Consider the following 13,051-nt stretch of genomic DNA (forward strand, 5'->3'; position numbering starts at 1 on the left):
CCGACGACTCGTCTTCTGTTCTTAGGGATGATCCTGGACACAGTCCAGAAAAAGGTGTTTCTCCCGGAGGAGAAAGTCAGGGAGTTATCCGAGCTAGTCGGGAACCTCCTATAACCGAGCCAAGTCTCAGTACATCAATGAAATGGTTCTGGGAAAAATGGTGGCTTCCTACGAAGCAATCCCATTCGGCAGATTCCACGCAAGAACTTTCCAGTGGGACCTGCTGGACAAATGGTCCGGGTCGCATCTTCAGATGCATCAGCGGATAACCCTGTCACCAAGCACAAGGGTGTCTCTCCTGTGGTGGTTGCAGAGTGCTCATCTTCTAGAGGGCCGCACATTCAGGACTGGGTCCTGGTGACCACGGATGCCAGCCTGCGAGGCTGGGGAGCAGTCACACAGGGAAGGAATTTCCAGAGCTTATGGTCAAGCCTGGAGACATCACTTCACATAAATATCCTGAAGCTAAGGGCCATTTACAATGCTCTAAGCTCAGCAAGACCTCTGCTTCAAGGTCACCCGGAGTTGATCCATTCGGACAACATCACGGCAGTCACCCACGTAAACAGACAGGGTGACACAAGAAGCAGGAGGGCAATGGCAGAAGCTGCAAGGATTCTTCGCTGGGCGGAAAATCATGTGATAGCACTGTCAGCAGTATTCATTCCGGGAGTGGACAACTGGGAAGCAGACTTCCTCAGCAGACACGACCTCCACCCGGGAGAGTGGGGACTTCACCCAGAAGTCTTCCACATGTTTATAAAACTCAACAAGTATTGCGCCAGGTCAAGGGACCCTCAGGCAATAGCTGTAGACGCTCTGGTAACACAGTGGGTGTACCAGTCAGTGTATGTGTTCCCTCCTCTGCCTCTCATACTCAAGGTACTGAGAATTATAAGATGGAGAGGAGTAAGCACTATATTCGTGGCTCCGGATTGGCCAAGAAGGACTTGGTAACCGGAACTTCAAGAGATGCTCAGGGAGGATCCGTGGCCTCTACCTCTAAGAAGGGACCTGCTCCAGCAAGGACCCTGTCTGTTCCAAGACTTACCGCGGCTGGCGGTTGAACGCCGGATCCTGAAGGAGAAAGGCATTCCGAATGAAGTCATTCCTATCCTGATCAAAGCCAGGAAAGATATAACCGCAAAACATTATCACCGCATTTGGCGAAAATGTTGCGTGGTGCGAGGCCAGTAAGGCCCCGACGGAGGAATTTTCAACTAGGTCGATTCCTATATTTCCTGCAAACAGGAGTGTCTTTGGGCCTGAAATGGGGGTCCATTAAGGTTCAAATTTCGGCCCTGTCAATTTTCTTCCAAAAAGAACTAGCTTCAGTCCCTGAAGTTCAGACGTTTGTGAAAGGGGTACTGTATATACAGCCTCCTTTTGTGCCTCCAGTGGCACCTTGGGATCTAAATGTAGTTTTTGGGTTCCAAAAGTCACATTGGTTTGAACCACTTAAATATGTGGAGTTAAAATATCTCACATGGAAAGTGGTCATGCTGTTGGCCCTGGCCTGGGCCAGGTGCGTGTCAGAATTGGCGGCTTTATCCTGTAAAAGCCCTCATCTGATTTTCCATTCGGACAGGGCGGAATTGAGGACTTGTCCTCAGTTTCTCCCTAAGGTGGTTTTTCAGCGTTTCACCTGAATCAACCTATTGTGGTACCTGCGGCTACTAGGGACTTGGAGGACTCCAAGTTGCTAGACGTTGTCAGAGCCCTGGAAATATAGGTTTCCAGGACGGCTGGAGTCAGAAAATCTGACTCGTTGTTTATTCTGTATGCACCCAACAAGCTGGGTGCTCCTGCTTCTAAGCAGACTATTGCTCGTTGGATTTGTAGTACAATTCAGCTTGCACATTCTGTGGCAGGCCTGCCACAGCCAAAATCTGTAAAAGCCCATTCCACAAGGAAGGTGGGCTCATCTTGGGCGGCTGCCCGAGGGGTCTCGGCTTTACAACTTTGCCGAGCAGCTACTTGGTCAGGAGCAAATACGTTTGTAAAATTCTACAAATTTGATACCCTGGCTGAGGAAGACCTGGAGTTCTCTCATTTGGTGCTGCAGAGTCATCCGCACTCTCCCGCCCGTTTGGGAGCTTTGGTATAATCCCCATGGTCCTTACGGAGTCCCCAGCATCCACTTAGGACGTTAGAGAAAATAAGAATTTACTTACCGATAATTCTATTTCTCGTAGTCCGTAGTGGATGCTGGGCGCCCATCCCAAGTGCGGATTGTCTGCAATACTGGTACATAGTTATTGTTACCAAAAAATCGGGTTATTGCTGTAGTGAGCCATCTTTTCTAGAGGCTCCTCTGTTATCATGCTGTTAACTGGGTTTAGATCACAAGTTATATGGTGTGATTGGTGTGGCTGGTATGAGTCTTACCCGGGATTCAAAATCCTTCCTTATTGTGTACGCTCGTCCGGGCACAGTATCCTAACTGAGGCTTGGAGGAGGGTCATAGGGGGAGGAGCCAGTGCACACCAGGTAGTTCTAAAGCTTTACTTTTGTGCCCGGTCTCCTGCGGAGCCGCTATTCCCCATGGTCCTTACGGAGTCCCCAGCATCCACTACAGACTACGAGAAATAGAATTATCGGTAAGTAAATTCTTATTTTTTGCTTCAATAACCGTATTAATTATCACTATAGGTATTCCTGGCAATCCATCTTTCAAGATGGCGCCTCCGTCATTCAATCCCCGTGACCTAGCTTTCCACATTGCCAATACCTGACGGATAAATCCATCATGTGCGCTACAGCACGCCTTCCCTTGCCTCTACCCCGCCCATACACCTCAGCTAATAGACGCACTCTCTGCCACGATTGGCCAGAATGCGCCACACACTTGCTCTGATTCGGCCTCATGCATCTCAATAGTAATTTATTATAATCCCGCCCTTATGCTAATCTGAACACTTTCATCTTATTGGCTGCTATTGTTACTAGCAGGGTTCTTAAACCCCATCTGCTGTACCTGATGTGAGATCCCGGAAGTGAACAAGCCCTGATGGGTGAAACGCGTTTTCCACGGACTTCACTATGAGACCTTCCTTGGAGGAGTATTTACTGCCACCTGTCTCTCAACTTGACACCTGAGTATCATTCCTGCTTATATTCATATAGGTTTTTGAGTTATAATTACCTCTGCCATTAGTGCCTATTTCACTCAGGCACACTGAGTAATTCTGCATATAAATGCAGCTGGGATCCTTTATGCCTATTATAGCCCTTTAATCCCACACATTGCATATTTACTGCACTCTATTCACCCTTTATTTTATACATCAGTGTGGCATACCTAATAGGTAGATGTCATCCGTCAACTTTAGCAATGAGTATCTCTTTGACACTGTACTCATGAATATATTCAGCACAATAGGAATGTATACTTGATTCAGGCAGCTGTGGTTTTTTTCTGTGTATATTACAGCCCTTTAATCCTATTGATTGCTGATTCAATTATTATACCAATAGGCAGCTGTTATCCCTTATCTCAAGTAATGACTCTTTGCACAATGTACTTATGATTATCTTCAGCAAAATAGGAAATTATATGTGACTTAATATACTAACATACCTGACGCCTCCTATTTTGCGTCCGTGGTCTCCTCCCCGAGACATCGCCCAACATCTGTTTTTGACTCAGCTCCTAACTCTCCACCTATATTACCTCTCCCCATTTTTTCCTCCTTTTCCTACTTGCCTACTAATTTTCTGTGGACTCTCATCCACGATCCAGGGTCTACGATGCCACTGAGTGGCAATTGTTTTCACCCTGCCTAACGTGGAAAGTAGATCCACACACCTCTTGACCCTATCCTTCCTATAATCTCCTTTTTCTTATATAGGTGCACTCTCATTGGTAGATAGCATCTCTACTATCATACCACGCTGCTAATGCCCGATCTCGTCCGATCTTGGAAGTGAAATAGCGTTGGGCCAGGTCAGTACCATAAGAGGAGACTCCTTGGGAACACCTGGTTTTGTAGAGCATGGACTATTCCCCTTCATCTGAAGGGTGGACACCAACAGCAGGATCACCACTATGCGCTATCTCTAACACTCCTATTACTCCTACTAACGCTCAGGTCATGCTAATTTAGACATTCCCTATTTGTTTGAACAAAATTGGTTTACGGGTGAATATCTAACTGCTCGGTATTGATCCAATCCTAGCGGTCCTCCAAGATACATACTAACCTCCCTGGTTGGTCTCATTAATACAGATTATCTGTACTGGTCAGGTGAAACGGGTGCTAGACTATCATGTGTCTGCAGCCTTTCTAATCTTTCTCGTGTTATTCAACAGACCAGAACATTTTATCATTTATTTATTTTTATATATATATATATATATATATATATATATATATATATATTTATTCTGTCTCACATCTTTTTCATGTTCACACCCTTATCAGGATCATAGAGGGAGTACTTTTCATTTTTAATGCTGATTAATAAACATACGTTTTAATGTTTCTGTTATAATTGACGGTTAATCTTCTTTCTAATAAGAGTGCGCCCACACAAGAGCTTTCTTTTTCTCCTCCTTTAGTACTAGTACTGTCTAGCTCTGGGCGCACCACCAATAGGGACTACAATTGAAAGGTTCTAATCCTCCTTTCCAACTAACATAATTGCCCACTTTTGGTTTCACTTAATTCTTCAGTGATTTCATATATACCAGTGCCTGGTCGATCTCTCTTTTTCCAGTAACATAAAAACATAAACAGAATGAAAGCTGCAGTCGCAGCTTGTAACACGTCTGAAAAATCTCCAACTCTTCCCACAACTGCTCAAAGGTATATGAAGTATCAGCATGGCCCAGAGAGACCAGTCCACCTTTCAACCACAGCCTGGAGAGGAGACAGACTGGAGAAAGAGTCAAACTTGTCCCTCATGTGATGCCCCGGGAATGTACTGGATAATGGGCCATCTACCCGAGCCCAGAGAATGCTACATTCAGATGTGTTTCCTATGGGTCTACAGTTTTTGTCATCCAAATCGATAAAGCTTTCCATCTTTACATATCAGTATTGGAGGTTCAACCGTGACTGTGAAAGTAACAGTGGAGGGGACACATTTAAAAAAAAAAAAAAAAAGTGTTTTGAAGCATTTGTATGATTATTGTATACTGGGGGTGTGTGGCTGGTTGCCCTCTGTATATTCCACAAATCTCCAATACACAAGGTGGAAAGCTGCTCAATCAGATTGTGATGTCACTCAGGTGCTAAAAGGGGAGGGGTAATTCTGTGTAGGAAAAAAAACTGTGTTCCCTAATGCACACCGAGTGAATAATATTACTATATAATAATAGTCAGATAATACGGAGATCTATATCTGCAGATATAGGGTTAAGCCCCCAGGCCGATCGACAAGGCTTCTCCGTCACTGGGGGTCCCTAATACTAGGTATGGGCCTGGAGTGCAGGACCCCACAATGTCGGCACAGGCCGGCCACCCCAGGTCAGCACACAGGTGAAAATTAATAGGGGTTAATAAGAAGCACAGAAGTGCTATGTAAGTGGTGTGATTAAAAAATATATACAAAGTGATAGGAAAAATAATAAGTGTTAATAAAGTGTTAGGGTGTGCCGACCTGCAGCAGCCCAGCCATACCGACACAGGGGCCACCGCACCCCACACCCACCCCATAAATAATTACATATATATATCTGGGTTAAATTCCCAGTGTAAGGCCACATGGTAATGGCACCTACAGCATCTGAGAGCCAGCTTACCTGGAGATACCCCTAGCTTCCCCTTTGGCACTACTAGAGTCAGCAATCCCTCCTAATGCTGACCCATTTGTGCCTCTCTATATACAATACACAAGGTGGGAAGCTGCTCAATCAGATTGTAATGTCACTCAGGTGCTAAAAGGGGAGGGGTAATTCTGTGTAGGAAAAAAAACTGTGTTCCCTAATGCACACCGCGTGAATAATATTACTATATAATAATAGTCAGATAATAATTCCACAAATCTATTTGTTCGCTCTACAGTAGTTTGCTCGCTATAAGGTTATCGTCTATCTTCAGCTATATCGCCAGGGAAGATTTGTAAGTAATAAAAAATTAGTAACATTTTATCTTTTGAGCAATAATGGAAGATTAGTTTGTGACTGTGGTTTGCAGTGGTCATTATTTGGGAGGCCCCCGGCTCACATATAGAAAGCAAAACCACTTCCTGAGCACAGAGAGCGGGGATGTCTGAACCCTGGTGATTTCATCTCTGGTGTTTCCCAGCTGAAAGGAAATGGGAGGATCTTCTAGAACCAAGAGCAGCTTACACAGCACCCTTAGGACCTGATGCAGAGGTGGTCACAAGTGCATGCAGCAGCTCACACAGCACCCTTAGGGACTGATGCAGAGGTGGTCACAAAAGTGTATGCAGCAGCTCACACAGCACCCTCAGTGACTGATGCAGTGGTGGTCACAGAAGTGCATGCGGATGCTTACACAGCACCCTCAGGGCCTGTTGCAGAGGTCACAAGTGCATGCAGCAGCTCACACAGCACCCTTAGGACCTGATGCAGAGGTGGTCACAGAAGTGTATGCAGCAGCTCACACAGCACCCTTAGGACCTGATGCAGAGGTGGTCACAAGTGCATGCAGCAGCTCACACAGCACCCTTAGGACCTGATGCAGAGGTGGTCACAGAAGTGCATGCAGCAGCTCACACAGCACCCTTAGGACCTGATGCAGAGGTGGTCACAAGTGCATGCAGCAGCTCACACAGCACCCTTAGGGACTGATGCAGAGGTGGTCACAAGTGCATGCAGCAGCTCACACAGCACCCTTAGGGACTGATGCGGAGGTGGTCACAAGTGCATGCAGCAGCTCACACAGCACCCTTAGGGACTGATGCAGAGGTGGTCACAAGTGCATGCAGCAGCTCACACAGCACCCTTAGGGACTGATGCAGAGGTGGTCACAAGTGCATGCAGCAGCTCACACAGCACTCTTAGGGACTGATGCAGAGGTGGTCACAAAAGTGTATGCAGCAGCTCACACAGCACCCTCAGTGACTGATGTAGTGGTGGTTACAGAAGTGCATGCAGCAGATCACACAGCACTCTTAGGACCTGATGCAGAGATGGTCACAGAAGTGCATGCAGCAGCTCACACAGCACCCTCAGTGACTGATGCAGAGGTGGTCACAGAAGTGCATGCAGCAGATCACACAGCACCCTCAGGACCTGATGCAGAGGTGGTCACAGAAGTGCATGCAGCAGCTCACACGGCACCCTTAGGACCTGATGCAGAGGTGGTCACAGAAGTGCATGCAGCAGCTCACACAGCACCCTTAGGACCTGATGCAGAGATAGTCACAGAAGTGCATGCAGCAGCTCACACAGCACCTTCAGTGACTGATGCAGAGGTGGTCACAGAAGTACATGCAGCAGCTCACACAGCACCCTCAGTGACTGAGGCAGAGGTGGTCACAGAAGTGCATGCAGCAGCTCACACAGCACCCTTAGGACCTGATGCAGAGATAGTCACAGAAGTGCATGCAGCAGCTCACACAGCACCCTCAGTGACTGATGCAGAGGTGGTCACAGAAGTGCATGCAGCAGCTCACACAGCACCCTCAGTGACTGAGGCAGAGGTGGTCACAGAAGTGCATGCAGCAGCTCACACAGCACCCTTAGGACCTGATGCAGAGATAGTCACAGAAGTGCATGCAGCAGCTCACACAGCACCCTCAGTGACTGAGGCAGAGGTGGTCACAGAAGTGCATGCAGCAGCTCACACAGCACCCTTAGGACCTGATGCAGAGATAGTCACAGAAGTGCATGCAGCAGCTCACACAGCACCCTCAGTGACTGAGGCAGAGGTGGTCACAGAAGTGCATGCAGCAGCTCACACAGCACCCTCAGGGACTGATGCAGAGGTGGTCACAGAAGTGCATGCAGCAGCTCACACAGCACCCTTAGGACCTGATGCAGAGATGGTCACAGAAGTGCATGCAGCACCTCACACAGCACCCTCAGTGACTGAGGCAGAGATGGTCACAGAAGTGCATGCAGCAGCTCACACAGGACCCTTAGGGACTGATGCAGAGGTGGTCACAGAAGTGCATGCAGCAACTCACACAGCACCCTCAGGGCCTGTTGTAGAGGTGGTCACAAGTGCATGCAGCAACTCACACGGCACCCTTAGGACCTGATGCAGAGGTGGTCACAAGTGCATGCATCAGCTCACACATCACCCTTAGGACCTGATGCAGAGATGGTCACAGAAGTGCATGCAGCAGCTCACACAGGACCCTTAGGGACTGATGCAGAGGTGGTCACAGAAGTGCATGCAGCAGATCACACATCACCCTTAGGACCTGATGCAGAGATGGTCACAGAAGTGCATGCAGCAGCTCACACAGCACCCTCAGTGACTGAGGCAGAGGTGGTCACAGAAGTGCATGCAGCAGATCACACATCACCCTTAGGACCTGATGCAGAGATGGTCACAGAAGTGCATGCAGCAGCTCACACAGAACCCTTAGGGACTGATGCAGAGGTGGTCACAGAAGTGCATGCAGCAACTCACACAGCACCCTCAGGGCCTGTTGCAGAGGTGGTCACAAGTGCATGCAGCAACTCACACGGCACCCTTAGGACCTGATGCAGAGGTGGTCACAAGTGCATGCATCAGCTCACACATCACCCTTAGGACCTGATGCAGAGATGGTCACAGAAGTGCATGCAGCAGCTCACACAGGACCCTTAGGGACTGATGCAGAGGTGGTCACATAAGTGCATGCAGCAGGTCACACAGCACCCTTAGAACTAGAGCTGAGCAGGTTCGGATCACCGAGAACCGAACCCCCCCGAACTTCACGTGGTTTAGACGGGTCCGAGGCAGCCTCGGTTCTTCCCGCCTTACTCGCAAAACCCGAACGGGGGAAAACATCATCATCCCGCTGTGGATTCTTGCGAGATTCGGACTCCATATAAAGAGCCGCGCGTCGCCGCCATTTTCACTCGTGCATTGTAGATTGAGCGGAGAGGACGTGGCTGCGTTCTCTGCCTGAAAAGCCCAATATCGGCTAAATATCAGCTCAGTATCTGTGCTTAGTATCAGTGCTGCATTGTGGTGACCAGTATACTACAGTACAATGGGGGTCATTCCGAGTTGATCGCTCTCTAGCTGCTTTTAGCAGCAGTGTAAACGCTAGGCAGCCACCCTCTGGGAGTGTATCTTAGCCTAGCAGAAGTGCGAACGAAAGGATCGCAGCGCTGCTACAAAAAAAAATTGTGCAGTTTCAGAGTAGCTGCAGACCTACTCCTACCTTGCGATCACTTCAGACTATTTATTTCCTGTTTTGACGTCACTAACACGCCATGCGTTCGGCCAGCCACTCCCATGTTTCGAGCTTGTGTAAAACTGCATCGGCTTTTGTGAAAGTACTTCGCGCACCATACGCATGCGCAGAAGTGCCGATTTTTAGTCTGATCGCTGCGCTGCGAACACTGGCAGCTAGCGATCAACTCGGAATGACCCCCAATAGTCCATTGCTGTATCTTGCTGCTCCGTGTCAGTTCTAGTATCCTCATCAGTGCTCAATATCTGTGCTCAGTATCAGTGCTGCATTGTGGTTTCCAGTATATAATACTGCAGTACAATAGTCCATTGCTGTATCTTGCTGCTCCGTGTCAGTTCTAGTGTCCTCATCAGTGCTCAATTGGGGTAATTCCAAGTTGATCGCAGGAAATTTTTTAGCAGTTGGACAAAACCATGTGCACTGCAGGGGAGGCAGATATAACATGTGCAGAAAGAGTTAGATTTGGGTGGGTTATTTTATTTCTGTGCAGGGTAAATACTGGCTGCTTTATTTTTGCACTGCAAATTAGATTGCAGATTGAACACACCAGACCCAAATCTAACTCTCTCTGCACATGTTATATCTGCCTCCCCTGCAGTTCACATGGTTTTGCCCAACTGCTAACAAAATTCCTGCTGCGATCAACTTGGAATTACCCTCATTATCTGTACTCAGTATCAGTGCTGCATTGTGGTGACCAGTATATAATACTGCAGTACAATAGTCCAGTGCTGTTCTCGCTGCCCAGTGTCAGTTCTAGTATCCTCATCAGTGCTCAGTATCACTACTCATTGTCTTGTGCTCCATTGTGGTGACTAAAAGTCCAGTGTCTTGTGCTGCATCTTGCTGCTGTCGGGTTCTGTGGTAGTGTCCTGTCACTGTGCATAAGTCATCATCATTCCAGTCACAGTGGTATCTGGTATCTATCTAGTGGTATCTAATTCCAGACATTACTGCCGTTTAATTCCAGATATATTACTGGCATATAATTCCACACATTAAAAAATGGAGAACAAAAATGTGGAGGGTAAAATAGGGAAAGATCAAGATCCACTTCCACCTATTGCTGAAGCTGCTGCCACTTGTCATGGCAGAGACGATGAAATGCCATCAATGTCGTCTGCCAAGGCCAATGCCCAATGTCATAGTAGAGAGCATGTAAAATCCAAAAAACAAAAGTTCAATAAAATGACCCAAAAATCTAAGTTAAAAGTGTCTGAGGAGAAGCGTAAACCTGCCAATATGCCATTTACGACACGGAGTGGCAAGGAATGGCTGAGGCCCTGGCCTATGTTCATGGCTAGTGGTTCAGCTTCACATGAGGATGGAAACACTCATCCTCCTGCTAGAAAAATAAAAAGAGTTAAGCTGGCAAAAGCACAAATCCCCAAGGAGAGTCCAATTGTGTTGGTTGCGATGCCTGACCTTCCCAACACTGGACGGGAAGAGGTGGCTCCTTCCACCATTTGCACGCCCCCTGCAAGTGCTGGAAGGAGTACCCACAGTCCAGTTCCTGATAGTCAAATTGAAGATGTCACTGTTGAAGTACACCAGGATGAGGATATGGGTGTTGCTGGCACTGAGGAGGAAATTGACAAGGAGGATTCTGATGGTGAGGTGGTTTGTTTAAGTCAGGCACCCAGGGAGACACCTGTTGTCCGTGAGATGAATAAGGCCATTGACATGTCTGGTCAAAATACAAAAAAAAATCACCTCTTCGGTGTGAAATTATTTCAACAGAAATGCGGACAACTGGTGTCAAGCCGTGTGTTGCCTTTGTCAAGCTGTAATAAGTAGGGGTAAGGACGTTAACCACCTAGGAACATCCTCCCTTATACGTCACCTGGAGCGCATTCACCAGAAGTCATTGACAAGTTCAAAAACTTTGGGTAACAGCGGAAGCAGTCCCCTGACAACTAAATCCCTTCTTCCTCTTGTACCCAAGCTCCTGCAAACCACCCCACCAACTCCCTCAGTGTCAATTTCCTCCTTAGACAGGAATGCCAATAGTCCTGCAGGCCATGTCACTGGCAAGTCTGACGAGTCCTCTCCTAACTGGGATTCCTCAGATGGATGCTTGAGTGTAACGCCTACTGGTGCTGCTGTTGTTGCTGCTGGGAGTCAATCGTCATCCCAGAGGGGAAGTCGGAAGACCACTTGTACTGCTTCCAGTAAGCAATTGACTGTCCAACAGTCCTTTGCGAGGAAGATGAAATATCACAAAAGTCATCCTGTTGCAAAGCGGATAACTCAGGCCTTAACAACTATGTTTGTGTTAGACGTGCGTCCGGTATCCGCTGTTAGTTCACAGGGACTTAGAGAATTGCTTGAGGTAGTGTGTCCCCGGTACCAAATACCATCTAGGTTCCACATCTCTAGGCAGGCGATACCGAGAATGTACACAGACGTCAGAAAAAGAGTCACCAGTGTCCTAAAAAATGCAGTTGTACCCACTGTCCACTTAACCACGGACATGTGGACAAGTGGAGCAGGGCAGACTCAGGACTATATGACTGTGACAACCAACCGGGTAGATGTGTTGCCTCCTGCAGCAACAACAGCAGCGGCAGCGCAGCATCTCGCAAACGCCAACTCGTTCCTAGGCAGGCTACGCTTTGTATCACCGCTTTCCATAAGAGGCACACAGCTGACAACCTCTTACGGAAACTGAGGAACATCATCGCAGATTGGCTTACCCCAATTGGACTCTCCTGCGGACTTGTGACATCGGACAACGCCACCAATATTGTGCGTGCATTACATGTGGGCAAATTCCAGCACGTCCCATGTTTTGCACATACAATGAATTTGGTGGTGCAGAATTTTTTAAAAAACGACGGGCAAAGGAGGGGTAATGCACCCGACTCAAGCGCAGTGGAGAATGATTTCAACATTGTGCAAGGTTCTCCAACCCTTTGAACTTGTCACACGTGAAGTCAGTTCAGACATTGCCAGCCTGAGTCAGGTCATTCCCCTCATCAGGCTTTTGCAGAAGCAGCTGGAGAGATTGAAGGAGGAGCTAAAATGGAGCGATTCTGCTAGGCATGTGGGACTTGTGGATGGAGCCCTTCATTCGCTTAACCAGGATTCACGGGTGGTCAATCTGTTGAAATCAGAGCACTACATTTTGGCCTCCGTGCTCGATCCTAGGTTTAAAGCCTACGTTGTATCTCTCTTTCCGGCAGACACAAGTCTGCAGATGTTCAAAGACCTGCTGGTGAGACAATTGTCAAGTCAAGCAGAACGTGACCTGCCAACAGCTCCTCCTTCATTTTCTCCCGCCACTGGAGCTGCCAAGAAAAGGATAAAATTTCCGAAACCCCCCGCTGGCGGTGATGCAGGACAGTCAGGAGCGATAGCGGACATCTTGTCCGGACTGAAGGACCTGCCAACGATTACTGACATGTCGTCTACTGTCACTGCATATGATCCTGTCACCATTGAAAGAATGGTGGAGGATTATATGAGTGACGCATCCAAGTAGGCACGTCAGACAGCCCGTACTTATACTGGCAGGGAAAAGAGGCAATTTGGAGGCCCTTGCACAAACTGGCTTTATTCTACCTAAGTTGCCCCCCCCTCCAGTGTGTACTCCGAAAGAGTGTTTAGTGCCGCCGCTCACCTTGTCAGCGATCGGCGTAGGAGGTTACTTCCAGAAAATGTAGAGATGATGTTCATCAAAATGAATTATAATCAATTCCTCCGTGGAGGGCCTGATGCAGAG

At 47.8% G+C, this 13,051-nt stretch overlaps 1 pseudogene; it reads left to right on the forward strand.

The window, feature by feature from the left end:
* Positions 1-3,876: 3,876 nt before the first annotated feature.
* On the forward strand, positions 3,877-3,995 carry LOC134947037 (5S ribosomal RNA; annotated as a pseudogene).
* The last annotated feature ends 9,056 nt before the right edge of the window (positions 3,996-13,051 follow it).

The sequence above is a fragment of the Pseudophryne corroboree genome, chromosome 7, assembly GCF_028390025.1.
Source record: "Pseudophryne corroboree isolate aPseCor3 chromosome 7, aPseCor3.hap2, whole genome shotgun sequence".
In the NCBI taxonomy this organism is placed as follows: domain Eukaryota; kingdom Metazoa; phylum Chordata; class Amphibia; order Anura; family Myobatrachidae; genus Pseudophryne; species Pseudophryne corroboree.